Consider the following 17,841-nt stretch of genomic DNA (forward strand, 5'->3'; position numbering starts at 1 on the left):
ATCATCAGTTTTTGATGTAGCATTCCAAGTTTCATTGTTTGCATATAACACCCAGTGCTCCTTGCAATACGTGCCCTCTTTAATGCCCACAACAAGGCTCCCCCATTCCCCAACCTCCCTCCCCGCTAAAACCCTCAGTTTGTTTCTCAGAGTCCATAGCCTTTCGTGGTTCATCTCCCCCTTCGATTCTCACCCCCCCATTATTCATTTCCTTCTCCTAATTTAATAGTAGCATTATGTAATAAACATGTTTTTTCCTTTTTCCCATTTTCATTTTGAAATTATTTTTTCTTCTACAACATGATGAATGGTCATCATTTTGGCAGACTTTTCTCTTTTACGTTTGTACAGTCAAACCACCACGTAACTGATCACTAAAAAAATATTTTTATTGTATGGCTGGGTAAGTGAAACTCAGAGTAGTTAGATTTACCTAAAGTCACACAGCTTTATAAAGAGTTTAGTCTAAATTCTCAGCCTTCTGATATCACATCTACTACTGTTTGTAGTCTGTTTTGCTCTAATTTATTTATTTATTTATTTATTTATTTATTTTTAGTTTCAAGTTTTTATGTAGATTCCTGGTAATTAACATGCAGTGCTCATCACAGCCAATTCCCTCCTTAATCTCCATCTCTCCTTTAACCTATCCTCCTCCCCACCTCCCCTGCAGCATCCTGTTTGTTGTCTTTTGTCAAGAATATGTTTTATATTGCATGGAGCCCTGGGTGTAGTGCATAAACAATGAATCTTGGAACACTGGAAAAATAAAATAAATAAATTTTAGATTTAAGAAAAAGGAATCTGTATTATGGTTTGCCTCTCTTTTTTCCTCCCACATTCATTTGTTTTGTTTTTTAAATTCCATACGTGTGTGAAATCATATGGTATTTATCTTTCTCTGATTGACTTATGTCACTTAGCATAGTACTCTCTAGCTCTGTGCACATCTTTGCTAATGGGATGATTTCATTCTTTTTTATAGCTAACATTCCATTATATGTATACATGTATATATGTATATAGATACATATACTACATCTTCTTTTATCATTTCATCATTCAGTGGATATCTTGGCTCTTTCCATAATTTGGCAGTTGTTGATAATGCTGCTGTAAATATCGGTGTGCATGTATACCTTGAATCAGTATTTTTTTTTATTTCTTTTCAGTGTAACAGAATTCATTGTTTATGCACCACACCTAGTGCTCCATGCAATATGTGCCCTCTGTTATACCCACCACCTGGCTCCCCCAACCTCAGAGTCCATAGTCTCTCATGGTTCACCTCCCCTTCCAATTTCCCTCAACTCCCTTCTCCTCTCCATCTACCCATGTCCTCCATGTTATTTGTTATGCTCCACAAATAAGTGAAACCATATGATAATTGACTCTCTCTGCTTGACTTATTTCACTCAACATAATCTCTTCCAGTCCCGTTCATATTGCTATAAAAGTTGAGTATTCATCCTTTCTAATGGAGGCATAATACTCCATAGTGTATATGGACCACATCTTTCTTATCCATTCATCCGTTGAAGGGCATCTTGGTTCTTTCCACAGTTTGGCGATAGTGGCCATTGCTGCTATGAACATTGGGGATGGCCCTTCTTTTCACTACATCTGTATCTTTGGGGTAAATACCCAGTAGTGCAACTGCAGGGTCATAGGGAAGCTCTCTTTTTAATTTCTTGAGGAATCTCCACACTGTTCTCCAAACTGGCTGCACCAACTTGCATTCCCACCAACAGTGTAAGAGGGTTCCCCTTTCTCCATATCCTCTCCAACACATGTTGTTTCCTGTCTTGCTAATTTTGGCCATTCTAACTGGTGTAAGGTGGTATCTCAATGTGGTTTTAATTAGAATCTCCCTGATGACTAGTGATGATGAACATTTTTTTCATATGTCTCAGTATTTTTGTGTCCTAGGTAAATATCTAGTAGTGCAATTGCTGGGTAATAGGTTAGTTCTACTTTTATTCTTTTGGGGAACCTCCATACTGTTTTCCACAGTGGCTGCGCCAGTTTACATTCTCACCAACAGTGTCAGAAGGTTTTTCTCTATCCTCATCCTCACCAACATCTGTTGTTTCCTGTGTTGTTGATTTTGTCCATTCTGACAGGTGTGAGGTGATAGCTCATTGTAGTTTTGATGTGTATTTCCCTGATGGTGAGTGATGTTGAGCATCTTTTCATGTGTCTGTTAGTCATCTGTATTTCTTCTTCGGAAAAATGGATGCTGTTTAACTGAACTTTATAGAACACCAGTCAAGTTATTGAATTGGCTAACAAAACCCAATTGTGACAATTTCTTTTTTGGTATAGGATGTTGGATTATTTTTATTTTGAGGAAACACAAACAGATGACTACTTCAAAATCCTTAGTTCTTAATCAGGTGATAATTTAAATATTTCTAAGATAACTTTAATAATATTTATTATTTTACCTGTTTTCTAATTTCCACTCAAGATTTAGGTATTGTTAAATTTAGCGTAACTGGTGTGTTGGCTTGTTTTTGTTTTAGATATTTGGTATCCCTAAAACCTTGACTATAGTTTATTTATTCATTTTTAAAAAATAATTTTTTAAATTGAAGTATAGTTGACATACAATATTCTGTTAGTTTCATGCATAAAACACAGTGACCTGACGTTTGTATACATTCTCAAATCCTTACCATGAAGTGTAGTTTCCATCTGTCACCATACAGTCACTGACTTATGGTTTTAAATGAGAGACATTAAGGAAGGCTTGTGATCTGATGAGCACTGGGTATTATATGCAACTAGTGAATCGTTGAACACTACATCAAAAATTAATGATGTACTATATGTTGGCTAACTGAACTCAGTTTAAAAAAATGACCTCTGACACCACATCCCCTAATCTCTATATCGACATGCTTTATTTTCATTTAACAAGTTCCATTTCTATAAAATAGTTGGTTTTGGTTGTAGTTTTTGTTTGTTTGTTTCCTTTTACTTACTGTCTCTTTTGATGAAATTGTTTTGCCTATTGAAACACGTGTCAATATGTAAATCTTCTATATTGATATTCAAGAACTGTTACAGACATTGCAAGGATGCATTCATTTTGTTCATATTTTGTCACTATTTGAGGTACCTAAAAGTATATGTTAACACTGGTCACTAATCTTTTAAGAAGCCTCAAAATTCAAATGCAGTCTGCTTCAATTTCAGAAAGACTTTCAGAAATGGCAATTTTTTATTTCAGAAAGGATAAACTACCTTTTGAACTAAATTCCACTTTTCAAATTATTTGGGGGGAATGTTTATTAAAATTATTATAAAAGTGAGAAACACACTTTGTTAAAGTTAAGATTTGCAAATATTTTGTAAAAGCAACTTAGGTGACAGCTTTCTGATTAGTAGTTTAAACATTATGCACATATAGGGACTTTTGTTAAAAAGGTAGAGAACCAAGTCAGGTGGGTCATACACACAACATAGAATATCCCTTATGGTTTTTGCTTTTTTGAGCTGTGTGAATGGCCATAAAGAAGGTATGAGAGGAAGTATGAGTCTATTGAAATTGTCACAGCTAGGAGTCAAGCAGGGAAGTCCTGGGATTTGTCTGTACCTATGTTCTAGGACAGAACAGTCTCTGAATCAGTGTGAAAGCTTGGCTTTCTAAGCAATAACAAAAAATGATCCTCCTACTTCAGAACTGGAAGCAAAGTTGATTACATTCTGAATTTGTTTCATGTAAACTTTCTATACATGAGCTGCTGGTGTTGCTCAGACCAGGCTTGGAATAGGCACGATCCGGTTCACTGTTGTTCAGGTGTCATGAAAAGCAGAAGTCCACAGAGTTTTGAGTTCCACGTCCTTTTAATTGCTGAGCCCCTAAATTTATTGAACCTCATTCTCTTCTCCTCCTGACACTGCCTCCTTAAACACACACACACACCTACACACACACACACACACACGCACACCTACACATAATGTTCTAGTTATATTTTACGAGACATTGATTGTATGATACCACTTTCAGGTAGATGGTTCGTGGTTCCAGCTCCTGAGAGGAAGGGGGCTGAGCAGGAAGTACTCGTGAATCTAGGAGAAGGAAATAGTTATCGCTTTTATCGTTTGCTTGGAAACACACATACACACATGCGCGCACATATATACTGAGACACACAAATGCACATTCACTTGCACACATACATACACACACACACACACACACACACAGTGTTTTGTACCTCTGAGTACCTAGCAACGTGTGGCATTGGGATGTATGTCACAAATATAAATAAGACATAGGAAGGGAAAGATATCAGTGCAGATCTTCTTAATGCAACAGAGTAGATAGATTCTAAAATCAGTCTTATGTGGTCAAAATTTCTTCTTAAAATTGATTTTGTTGAACTGATGTCCATGCTGGGAGACAGATACGGTATTTTTCCCTGAGTCTGGCATACCTGGCTTTTGTCTCATGCACTGGAACATTCCACTGTCTTATCAGCTGACCAGCAGGTGAAGGAGTTGGTTTATCTGCAGGGCTTAGTTGTACAAAACATGTACATTTAAACATGAAAATCATACTCAGTGTGAAGTTTTACTTTCTGAGGGAGAGACTCTCATCTTCTTCACTGAGTAGGATGGCTGGTGGTATCAAAGGAAGGGGCTGTTGTAAATCTCTGACATGAAGTTATACTAACCCATTCAATATTAATATACTATACTTTTAAGTATCTGTGAATCATGAAAATGGCTTCAGTGACTAAAAAGTCAGAATACAAATAAAAGCGACATGCTAAACTAAGCAAAATTGTGAGGAAAGTATCTTTCCCACTTTACATTTGGTAGCTCTGTTGTCTAATTTAGAATGTGTGAGTATATTCTTATTTTATACTGGCCTTCGCAATATATGGAAACACATGAGGATAGACTATAATAATCATTCCCACGTTCTCTTCATCCTTCTTCAGGCTGGACATGGAACACCATGAGGGCCCACTTAAGTGATGAAGCTGTGAGCAAAAGCCGGAGCCTGATTGCGTCAGCATCGTGGTGGAGAATGGGAGGACTAGGGGCACACAGAGGGCTCTGGGACCCGGAATACTCTGTTCTTAGGTCTGCATGGTCATTGTAAGCTGTTCAGTTATAATAATGGTTGAAGTGTATACTTTGTAGACTTCAATATATGTAATGTATGCTAACTTTCACAATAAGCTAAGGATTTATTTACTTGGATCCTACCTGGATTTCAATGAAATATTAATGTAATCAAAAAGCCAAGACTCAGAATAAAGGGTCAGGTAAAGGGAACAGTCTTCCGGGTACAGAATGGCTCCCACAGAAGAAGCCAGCAGAAGTAATGTATGGAGTAATCTGAACCAGTTTGGGGCTGAGATAGTGCCTTTACTACTCAATGCAGAATTTCCACCAGTGTCTATAGGAGGAGCACGTTTATAGTGAACCCCATTGTATAGGTCTGTAGTAGGTTATAAGTCGTATACTTAGGTTAATGTAAAGAGGTGATAGTTCTCATAACATACCAGATACTTTCATTTTCTTAACCCTTTTAGGTTCTTGATAAAGTCTTTTTTTTCTCTCCACATTTGCATTTAAGTTCCAGTTAGTTAAAATACAGTGTACTATTAGTTTCAGGTATAGAATTTAATAATTTATCACTTACAGGGCGCCTGGGTGGCTCAGTGGGCTAAGGCCTCTGCCTTCCGCTCCGGTCATGGTCTCAGGGTCCTGGGATCGACCCCCACATTGGGCTCTCTGCTCAGCGGGGAGCCTGCTTCCCCTCTCTATCTCTCTCTGCCTGCCTCTCTGCCTACTTGTGATCTGTCTGTCAAATAAATAAATACAGTCTTTAAAAAATAACTTATCACTTACATACAACACCCAATATTTATCACAGCATGTGCCCTCCTTAATCCCCATCACCTATTTAATCCATCCCCCGCTCACTTCCCCATCAGTTTGTCCTCTAGCCAGAACCTCTCCTGCTTTGCCTCTCTTTTCTCCCCCTTATCTTCATTTATTTCATTTCTTATATTCCACACATGAGTGAAATCATACAGTATTTGTTTTTCTCTGACTGACTTATTTCACTTAGCATACTAGTTTCTAGTTCCATCAATGCCATTGCAAATAGCAAGATTTCACTCTTTTTTAAGTCTTTAAGTTTCATTCTTTTTTAAGTTCTTCTTTTAGTCCATTTTATAAATTCATTTTATCCATTATCAGTCAATGGACATTTGGGCTCTTTCCATAATTTGTCTATTCTTAATAATGTTGCTGTAAACATTGGGGTGTGTGTATCCCTCTGATCCAGTCTTTTGTAGGCATTGGGTAAATACCTTGTGCAATTGCTGGATCCTACTTCTATTTTTGTTTTATTTTCACTTTCTGAGGCACTTCCATCCTGTTTTCCAGAGTGGCTGCACCAGTTTGCATTCCCACAAACAGTGTAAGAGTTCCCCTTTCTCATCCTTACCAACAGGTCGTTTCCTGTGTTGTTAATTTTAGCCATTGTGACTTATCTGAGGTGATATCTCATTGTAGTTTTGATTTGTATTTCCCTGGTGATTCCCTGATGTATTTCAGCATCTTTTCATGTGTGTTTTGGCCATTGCTTTTTTCTTTTCTTTTCTTTTTTTTTTTTTTGGAGAAATGTCTATTCATGTCTTCTGTTGATTTTTTTTTTAACTGCATTATTTGTTTTTTGGGTGTTAAGTTTTATAAGCTCTCTATATATTCTGAATACTAACCTTTTATCAGATATGTCATTTTCAATATCTTCTCCCATTCTGAAGGTTGCCTTTTAGTTTCTTGATTGTCTCTTCACTGTGTAGAAGTGTTTTATTTTGATGAAGTCCCAATAGTTTATTTTTTACTTTTGTTTTCTTGCCTCAGGAGACGTATCTACTAAGAGCTTTTTATAACCAATGTCGAAGAGGTTACTGCCTTTGTTCTCCTCTAGGATTTTGTTGGTTTCTTATCACACATTTAGATCTTTTATCCAATTTGAATATATTTTTGTGTATGGTGTAAGCAAGTGGTCCAGTTTCATTCTACTGCATGTCACTGTCCAGTTTTCCCAACAACTTTTGTTGAAGAGACTGTCTTCTTTCCACTGGAGATTCTACTTTACTTGTCAAAGATTAGTTGACCATATAGTTGATAGTCCATTTCTGGGTTTTCTATTGGGTTCCACTGATCTGTGTGCCTGTTTTTGTGCCTGTACCTACTGTCTTGATCACTACAGATTTGTAATGCAACTTGAAGTCCAGAATTGTGATGCTTCTAGCTTTGGATTTCTTTCTCAAGATTTCTTTGGCTATTCAGCATGTTTTGTGGTTCCATACAGATTTTAGGTTTGTTTGTTCTAATCTGTGAATACTGTTGTTGGAAATTTGATAGAGATTGTATTAGTTGTATTAGTTGTATAGATTGTATAGATTGATTTGGGTAGTATAGACATTTTAACAATATTTGTTCTTCCAATACAATAGCATGCAATGTCTTTCCATTTCTTTATGTTGTTTTGAATTGCTTTTGTAAGTGTTCTATAGTTTTCTTTTACCTCTTTGGTTAGGTTTATTCCTAGGTATCTTACAGTGTTTGGTGCTATTTTAAGTGGGATCAATTCTTTGATTTCTTTTTCTGTTGCTTCATTATTGGTGTATAGAAATGTAATAGATTTCTCTACATTGATTTTGTATCCTGAAACTTTACCTGAAATTTCTATCCATTCTTGCAATTTGCTGTTGGAGTCTTTTGGGTTTTCTATATAAAGTGTCATGTCATGTGCAAATAGTGAATGTTTAACTTCCTCCTTGCAAATTTGGATGCTTTTTATTTCCTTTGTTGTCCAATTACTGAGGCTTGGACTTCCAGTACTATGTTAAATATTAATGGTGAGAGTGGCCATTGCTCCCTTGTTGATATCCAGGATCTATAAAGAACTTCTCAAACTCAACACGCACAAAACTGATAATCATATCAAAAAATGGGCAGAAGATATGAACAGACACTTCTCCAATGAAGATATACAAATGGCTATCAGACACTTGAAAAAATATTCATCATTACTAGCCATCAGGGAGATCCAAATTAAAACCACATTGAGATACCACCTCACACCAGTTAGAATGGCCAAGATTAGCAAGACAGAAAACAACATGTGTTGTAGAGGATGTGGAGAAAGGGGAACCCTCTTACACTGTTGGTGGGAATGCAAGTTGGTGCAGCCACTTTGGAGAACAGTGTGGAGATTCCTCAAGAAATTAAAAATAGAGCTTCCTTATGATCCTGCAATTGTTTGTTTTCCTTTACTTACTTTCTGTTTTGATGAAATTGTTTTCCTTATCAAAAAAAGTGTGTTGAGGGGCGCCTGGGTGGCTCAGTGGGTTAAAGCCTCTGCCTTCGGCTCGGGTCATGATCTCAGGGTCCTGGGATCGAGCCCCGCATCGGGCTCTCTGCTCAGTGGGGAGCCTGCTTCCTCCTCTCTCTCTGCCTGCCTCTCTGCCTACCTGTGATCTCTCTCTCTGTCAAATAAATAAATAAAATATTAAAAGAAAAAAAAAAAAGTGTGTTGATACATAAATGATGCCTGCTCTTCAGGAATCATTATAGACATTGCAAAGGTACATCCACTTTTTTATATTTTCTATCACTCTTTGAGGTAGCTAAACATATGTGTTAATCCTGGTCATTAACCTTTCATTTGAGAAACCTCAAAATACAAATGCAATCTCCTTCAATTTCAGAAGACTTTCAGAAATTAATTTTATTGCAGAAAGAATAAACTACCTTTCACACTAAATTCCATTTTTTCAGGTTATTTGAGGAAAAGCTCATTAAAAATTGTTATAAAAGTTATAAACAGTTTACCAATGTTAAGTGTCATAAAGTTTTTGTAAAAAGCAACTTAGCTGATAGCTTTCTGGTTGGTAGGTTAAGCCCTATGCATGTATTGGGACTTTTTTCTAAAAGGTAGAGAACGAAGTCAGGTGTGTTACACACACATCATAGAGTATCCCTTATGGGTTTTTTTTGTGTGTGTTATGTGAATGGCTATAAAAGAAGTTATGAGAGGAAGTATGAGTCTACTGAAATTGTCACAGTGAGGAGTCAATCAGGGAAGTCATGGGATTTGTCTGTACCTATGTCCTAGGACAGAACAGTCTCTGAATCAGTGTGAAAGCTTGGACTTTCTGGGGTATAACAAAAAATGATGCTTCTACTTCAGAACTGGAAGCAAAGTTGATTACATTCTGAATTTGTTTCATGTAAACTTTCTATACATGAGCTGCTGGTGTTGCTCAGACCAGGCTTGGAATAGGCATGATCAGGATCACTGTGGTTCTGGTGTCATGAAAAGCAGAAGTACGAGAGGTTCTGAATTCCATGTCTTTTTAATTGCTAAACCCCTAAATGTATTGAACCTTGTTTTCCACTCCTCCTGACACTGCCTCCTTAAACACACACATACACACTCATGCATATACATAGTATTCAAGTCATATTTTATGAGATCATTGCTATTGCATGGTATGGAACCCATGTTCAGGCAGATGGTTCTTGGTTCCAGCTCCTGAGAGGAAGGGGGCTGAGCAGGGAACACTTGTGAATCTAGGAGAAGGAAATGGTTATTGCTTCTATGATTTGCTTGGAAACACATATACACATGCATGCACATATGTACTAACACACACATGCACATTCACTTGCAGGCGCACACACACACACACACACACACACACAGTGTTTTGTATCTCTGAGTAACTAGCAATGTGTTACATTGGAGTATATGTCGCAAATATAAATAAGGCATAGGAAGGGAAAGATATAAAAGTAGATTTTCTTAATGCAATAGATATAAAAGATATAAAAGTAAATTTTCTTAATGCAATAATGCAATAGATAGATTCTAAGGTAAACCTTATGTAGTCAAAATTTCTTCTTAAAATTGATTTTGTTGAATTAATGTCCATGCTTTAGGACAGATGTGGTATTTTTCCCTGAGTCTGGCATACTTGGCTTTTGTCTCATTCCACTGTCTTATCAGCTGACCAGCAGGTGAAGAAGTCGGTTTATCTGCAGGGCTTAGTTGAATAAAAGATGAATAAAAGATGTAGATTTAACCATGAAAATCATACTCAGTGTGAAGTTTTACTTTCTGAGGGAGAGACTCTCATCTTCCTCAGGGAGTAGGATTGCTGGTGGCATCCTACTGTTGGGGCTGTTGAAAGTCTCTCTCTGCCAGGAAGTTAAAATAACCCACTCAAATATTAATATCGAGATGTGCAGGGTGTCACAATTGCTCTTAATGTGTTTTAGTTTTTCTGTTTTGTCACATCTGTCAGTTTATGTATTTCAAGGGGAAATGGTGTGAGATAAAGAGGAGAGGGAGCTTAGTTTTCATTTCATAGATGATGAAACTGATGCTCAGATGTGTTCATGGTTTGTTTCAAATTACAACTTGTGAGTGGTAGAGCTGAGACTAGGACTTGGGTTTGATTCTAAATATATCAGCTTATTATTGTTATTAATGTACTCTACTGTTAAGTATCTGTGAATCATGAAAATGGTTTCAGGGAATAAAAAGTCTGAGAATACAAATAAAAGCATCATGCTAAACTAAGCAAAATGTGAGGAAAGTATCTTTCCCACTATATATTTGGAAGCTCTGTTGCCTAATTTAGAATGTGTGAGTATATTCTTATTTTATACTGGCCTTCGCAATATATGGAAACACATAAAGATAGACTATAATAATCATTTCCACATTCTCTTCATCCTTTTTCTGGCTGGACATGGAACACCATGAAGGCCCACTTAAGTGATGAAGGTGTGAGCAAAAGCCGGAGCCTGATTGCGTCAGCATTGTGGTGGAGAATGGGAGGACTAGGGGCACACAGAGGGCTCTGAGACCTGGAATACTCTGTTCTTAGGTCTGTATGGTCATTGTAAGCTGTTCAGTTATAATAGTGGTTGAAGTATATTTTGTAGGCTTTGATATATGTGTATATGCTAACGTTCACAATAAATTTTGGTTGAAAACCTTGGATCCTACCTGGATTTAAGTTAAATATTAATGTAATCAAAAAGCCAAGACTCAGAATAAAGACTCAGGTAAAGGGAACAGCCTTCCATGTACAGAATGGCTCACACAGAAGCAGCCAGCAGCAGACACAATCCTTTTACCACACTCACTGAGGAATTTCCACCAGTGTTTGTGGGAGGAGCAACATCCCTGCAAACCCCATTGTATAGGTCTGTAGTAGGTTATTTGTATATGTTTAGGTTAATATAAAGGGAAGATAGTTCTCATAACATATTATATAATATCATTTCCTAACCCTTCTGTGTTCTCGATAAAGTCTTTTCTTTTTTTTCCTCCACATTAAAAAAAAAATCCAGTTAGTTAACACACAATGTAATATTAATTTCAGGTGTAGAATTTAATGATTTATCACTTCCATAGAACACCCAGTGCCCATCACAATGTCCTCCTTAATCCCCATCACCTATTTAATCCATCTCCCAGGCAGCTCCTCTCTAGTAACCATCAGTTTGTTCCCTGTAGTTAAGAATCTGTCTCTTGGTTTCCTCTCTCTTTTTTTCCCCTCATGTTCATTTGCCTTGTTTCTTAAATTCCACATATGAGTGAAATCATATGGTGTTTGATTTTTCTCTGAATGACATATTTCACTTAGCATAATAGTCTCTGGGTCCTTCTAAGACATTGCAAATGGCAAGATTTCATTCTGTGTGTGTGTGTGTGTGTGTGTGTGTGTGTGGGGCTGAGGAATATTCCATTGTATATCTATACCACATTTCTTGATCATTTCATCATCCTAGGGATATTTGGGCTCTTTCCATAATTTGGATATTGTTGATAATGCTGCTATAAATATTGGGGTTTATGTATCCCTTTGAATCAGAATTTTTTGTATCCTATAGGCAAATACCTAGCAGTGCAATTGCTGAATCCTAGGGCTGTTCTATTTTCAACTTTCTGAGGCACTTCCATACTGTTTTCCAGAGTGGCTGCACCAGTTGGCATTCCCATCAGTGATGTGAGAGGGTTCCCCTCTATCCTCTCACCTTTGCCAACATCGTTGTTTCCTGTGTTGTTAATTTTAGCCACTGTGGCTTGTGTGAGGTGATACCCATTATAGCTTTGATTTGCATTTCCCTAATGATTAGTGATGTACATTTTTTCATTTTTCTGTTGGCCATCTGTATTTTTTTTTTTTTGAGAAATGTCTATTCATGTCTTCTGTTGATCTTTTAACTGTATTATTTGTTTTTTGAGTGTTGAGATTTATAAATTCTTTATACATTCTGGATTCTAACCTTTTATCGAACATGTCATTTGCAAATATCTCCTTTCATTCTGAAGGTTGCCTTTTAGTTTTGTTGATTGTTTCCTTTGCTGTGCAGAAGCGTTTTATTTTGATGATGTTGCAATATTTTTTTACCTTTTTTAAATTATGCTCAGATAGCCAACATAAAGTACATCATTAGCTTTTTTAAAATTTTTATTTATTTTTAATTTCTTTTCAGTGTCCCAGAATTCATTGTTTATGCACCACACCCAGTGCTCCATGCAATACATGCCTTCCATTATACCACCACTAGGCTCATCCAACCTCCCACCCCCTGCTCCTCCAAAACCTGTTTCTCAGACTCCACAGTCTCTCATGATTTGTCTCCCCCTCCAATTTCCCCCAACACACTTCTCTCCATCTCTCCATGTCCTCTGTGTTATTCCTTATGCTCCACAAATAAGTGAAACCATATGATAATTGACTCTCTCTGCTTGACTTATTTCACTCAGCATAATCTCCTCCAGTCCCGTCCATGTCGCTACAAAAGTTGGGTATTCATCCTTTCTGATGGAGGCATAATACTCCATAGTGTATATGGACCACATCTTCCTTATCCATTCGTCCGTTGAAGGGCATCTTGGTTCTTTCCACAGTTTGGTAACTGTGGCCATTGCTGTTATGAACATTGGGGTACAGATGGCCTTTTTTTTTTCACTACATCTGTATCTTTGGGTTAAATACCCAGTAGTGCAATTGAAAGGTCATGGGGAAGGTCTATTTTTAATTTCTTAAGGAATCTCCACACTGTTTTCCAAAGTGGCTGCATGAACTTGCATTTCCACCAACAGTGTAAGAGGGTTCCACTTTCTCCACATCCTCTCCAACACGTGTTGTTTCCTGTCTTGCTAATTTTGGCCATTCTAACTGATGTAAGGTGGTACTCAATGTGGTTTCAATTTGAATCCCCTTTGATTTGATGGCTAGTGATGATGAGCATTTTTTCATGTGTCTATTAGCCATTTGTATGGCTTCTTTGGAGAAGTGTCTGTTCATGTCTTCTGCCCATTTTTTGACATGATTATCTGTTTTGTGTGTGTTGAGTTTGAGGAGCTCCTTATAGATCTTGGATATCAGCCCTTTGTACTGTCATTTGTGAATATCTTCTTCCATTGTTTCCCTTCTCTTAGGAGACATATCTAGTAAGAGATTGCAACAGCTGATGTCAGGGAGATTACTGCCTGTGTTCTCCTCTAGCATTTTGTGGGTTTCCTGTCTCACATTTAGGTCTTTAGTCCAACTGGAATTTATTATTGTGTATGGTGTGAGCCATGGTCCTGTTTCATTCCACTGCATGTTACATGTCATAACCCAGTTTTTCCAACACCATTTGTTGAAGGAACTCTCTTTTTTTCCCATTGGACATTCTTTCCTGCTTGTCAAAGATTAATTGACCATACAGTTGTGGGTCCATTTCTTGGTTTTCTTTTCAGTTCTATTGATCTATATGCGTATTTTTGAGCCAATACTATCCTGTCTTAATCATTGCAGCTTTGTTATATAACTTGAAGTACAGAATTGTGATGCCTCCAGCTTTTGTTTTCTTTTTCAAGATTGCTTTGGCTATTTGAGGTATTTTGTGGTTCCATACAGACTTTAGGATTGTTTTTACTAATTCTGTGAAAAATGCTGTTGGAATTTTGATAGGAATTGCATTTGATGTGTAGATTGCTTTGGGTAGTATAGACATTTTAGCAATATTTGTTCTTCTAATCCATGAGTATGGAATGTCTCTCCATTTCTTTGTGTTGTTTTGAATTTCTTTAATAAGGGTTTAACTGAATTTGTGTATCGGTTCTAGCAATTTTCTGGTGGATTCTTTTGGGTTTCCTATATAAAGTATCATGTCGTGTGTAAACAGCGAATATTTGACTTTTTCCTTGCAGATTTGGATGCTTTTTATTTCTTTTTGTTGTCTGATGGCTATGTTAAATAACAGTGGTGAGAGTGGTCATCCCTGTCTTTTCCTGACTACAAAGGAAAAGCTCTGTCTTTTCCCCACTGAGGATGGTACTACCTGTGGGTTTTTCATATATGGCTTTTACTAGGTTGAGAAATGTTCCCTCTACCTTTAAATGGTTGAGGGTTTTGTTTTGTTTTGTTTTGTTTAAATCATGAAGGGTTGTTGTACTCTGTCAAATGCTTTCTTGCCTCTATTGAGAGGATTATATTGTTCTTATTCTTTCTTTCATTAATGTAGAATATAATGTTTATTGATTTGTGAATATTGAACCACCTTGCAGACCAGGAATAAATTGCACTTGATTGTCATGAATGATTCTTTTAATGTGATGTTGAATTCAGGTTGCTAGTATTTTACTGAGAATTTTTGCATTCATGTTCATTAGGGGTATTGGCCTGTAGTTCTCTTTTTTGGGGGGACTTTGCTTTTGGTATCAATGTAATTCAGCCTCATAACAGATGTACCATATCTCCAGCTCCCCCTGTTCTGCCTGCTTCTAGTCATGTATGTGATCACCGTGTTGGGAAATTTGGGTTTTGTAACACTAATCCTGCTGAATTCACACTTGCACACCCCCATGTACTTTTTCCTCTTAAATTTGTCCTTTACAGACCTTTGTTATTCTTCTGTATTTACACCCAAAATGATGATTAACTTCACATCAAAGAAGAATATTATCTCCTACAGGGGATGTATGACCCAGCTTATGATCGTTATGTGGCCATCTGTAACCCACTCTTATATAATGTTGCCATGTCCCCTAAAGTGTGTTCCATCCTTACGCTTGGTTCGTATTTGATGGCATTTTCTGGTGCCATGGCTCACACAGGATGCATGCTGAGACTGACCTTCTGTGATGCAAACACCATCAACCAATATTTTTTGTGACATTCTCCCTCTGTTCCAGCTCTCCTGCACCAGCATCTATGTCAATGAGCTGGTGGTTTTCACTGTGGCAGGTATCAATGTGATTGTGCCCACTGTCACCATCTTTGTGTCTTACGGTTTTATCCTGTCCAGCATCCTGCGCATCAGCTCCACTGAGGGAAGGTCCAAAGCCTTCAGCACGTGCAGCTCCCACATAATTGCTGTTTCTCTATTCTTTGGATCCAGTGCGTTTATGTATCTTCAGCCATCTTCTGCTGGGTCTATGGATGAAGGCAAAATCTCCTCTGTCTTTTATACAAATGCAGTTCCCATGATGAACCCTTTCATTTACAGCTTGAGAAACAGAGACATTAAGCTTGCTGTGAGAAAAACTCTGAGTAGGACACCATTTTGATCAGAAACATTATCTATCTCTGTAGTTAGTTATATACAGGGAGATTCTGTGTGTTTAAATAAAATACATTTAGTTGCAACCTTCTTAGCCTATTTTTTCCTTAACATGGTAATGGAAGGTTGAGTCTTATAATATATTTTTAGTTTTTATAAAGTGGTCTTCTTTTTTTTTTTTTTCTCACCAAGACTACAATTACTTCACATCTTTGTTCTGTTTAGTAATAACATTAAGTAAGAAACATGTTGTCTTTTTCCCCATTTTCATTTTTTTGATATTTGCTCTCTTTCCTATTTTACTTATGTTGTTTTATGAAAATGTCTTGAACATTAAGAACCTATTGAGTTCTTTCTGTTTTCTACATATGCTTTTTTTTTACATTTTTAAAATATTTTTTTATTTTTTAATAAACATATAATGTATTATTAGCTCCACGGGTTCAGGTCTGTGAATCGTCAGGTTTACACACTTCACAGCACTCACCATAGCACATACCTTCTCCAATGTCTATAACCCCACCACCCTCTCCTTCTCCCCCTCCCCCCAGCAACCCTCAGTTTGTTTTGTCACATTAAGAGTCTCTTATGGTTTATCTCCCTCCATATCCCATCTTGTTTCATTTATTCTTTTCCTACCCCCCAAGCTCCCCACGTTACAACTCCACTTCCTCATATCAAGGAGATCATATGATAGTCGTCTTTCTCTGATTGACTTATTTCGCTAAGCATAATACCCTCTAGTTCCATCCATGTCATTGCAAATGGCAAGATTTCATTTCTTTTGATGGCTGCATAGTATTCCATTGTATATATATATACCACCTCTTCTTTATCCATTCATCTGTTGATGGACATCTAGGTTCTTTCCATAGTTTAGCTATTATGGACATTGCTGCTATAAGCATTCTGTTGCATGTGCCCCTTCGGATCACTGCGTTTGTATCTTTAGGGTATATACCCAGTAGTGCAATTGCTGGGTCATAGGGTAGCTCTATTTTCAACTTTTTGAGGAACCTCCATGCTGTTTTCCAGAGTGGTTGCACCAGCTTGCATTCCAACCAACAGTGTAGGAGGGTTCCCCCTTCTCTGCATCTTCGCCAGCATCTGTCATTTCCTGACTTGTTGATTTTAGCGATTCTGACTGGTGTGAGGTGGTATCCCATTGTGGTTTTGATTTGTATTCCCCATTATCATTTGAGCTTTTTTCCCCCCTTCAAACATGAATGGTAGTCCTCAAAGCATTGAATTAGCTACCAGTAATATGACATTGCATTATTGAGGGTGTTCTTATTGCCACTTGGTATTAGAAGCTTGTGTCAGATACTCTGTCTGTACTCCCATTTTCTATCCTCCAATTTGCAAGAATATGTCTCCTTTAAATGCCAGAGATTGAAGATTCCATAAAGACAATCAAGGTTCATCCATTTTGCCTATGTAGATGTTATGGATCACGTGTCTTTCAGTAGATTTTTATTTTTGACCTTTATACAACCATACCAACACATAACTGATCATCAAAATATATTTGTTGCATGGATGGGAAAGTGAAGCTTGGTGTAGTTAGGTTTATCTAAAGTCACACAGCTACATTAAGTAAGATTTACCTAAATTCTTTGCCTTCCCATTTCATGTCCACTACTCTTTGTAGTCTGTTTTGCTCTACTTTATTCGTTTGTTTGTTTGTTTCAAATTTTTATTTAAGTTCCACTTAGTTAACATGCAGTGTCATGTCAGTTTTAAGCATAGAATGTCATGATTATCAGTTACATACAACACCTGTTGCTCATCACAACCAGTTCCCTCCTTAATTGCCATCACTCATTTAACCCATCCCCCCTGCCACCTCCCCTCCAGCAACCCTCAGTTTGTTCTCTATAGTTAAGATTCTGTTTTTTGGTTTGTCTCTCTTTTTCCCCTATTCATTTCTTTGTTTTTTAAATTTCACATAGGCATGAAATTATATGGTATTTGTCTTTCTTTGACTGACTTATTTAACTTAGCATAATAGTCTCTAGCTCCATTCAGGTCATTGCACATGGTAAGATCTCATTCTTTCTCATGCCTGAGTAATATTTCATTGTACACATATGCCACTTCTTCTTTGTCTGTTAATCAGTCAATGGACATTTTGGCTCTTTCTATAATTTGGGTATTGTTGATAATGCTTCTGTAAATATCAGAGTGCATGTACCCCTTTGAATCAGTATTTTTGTATCC

At 37.2% G+C, this 17,841-nt stretch overlaps 1 protein-coding gene and 1 pseudogene across 2 annotated transcripts in view; both read left to right on the forward strand.

Annotated features, from left to right (window-relative positions):
- LOC308350370 (olfactory receptor 8B3-like) overlaps positions 1–17,841 on the forward strand; it is a gene marked incomplete at both ends in the record, with an annotated part of 209,653 nt that overhangs the window by 104,852 nt on the left and 86,960 nt on the right. The gene's annotated exons all lie outside the window — the stretch shown is intronic.
- Positions 14,849–15,628, forward strand: LOC308351903 (olfactory receptor 8B8-like; annotated as a pseudogene). Its single transcript has one exon. The product of its transcript is annotated as an olfactory receptor 8B8-like (transcript).

This window comes from Martes martes, assembly GCF_963455335.1.
Source record: "Martes martes genome assembly, chromosome: 10".
In the NCBI taxonomy this organism is placed as follows: Eukaryota; Metazoa; Chordata; class Mammalia; order Carnivora; family Mustelidae; genus Martes; species Martes martes.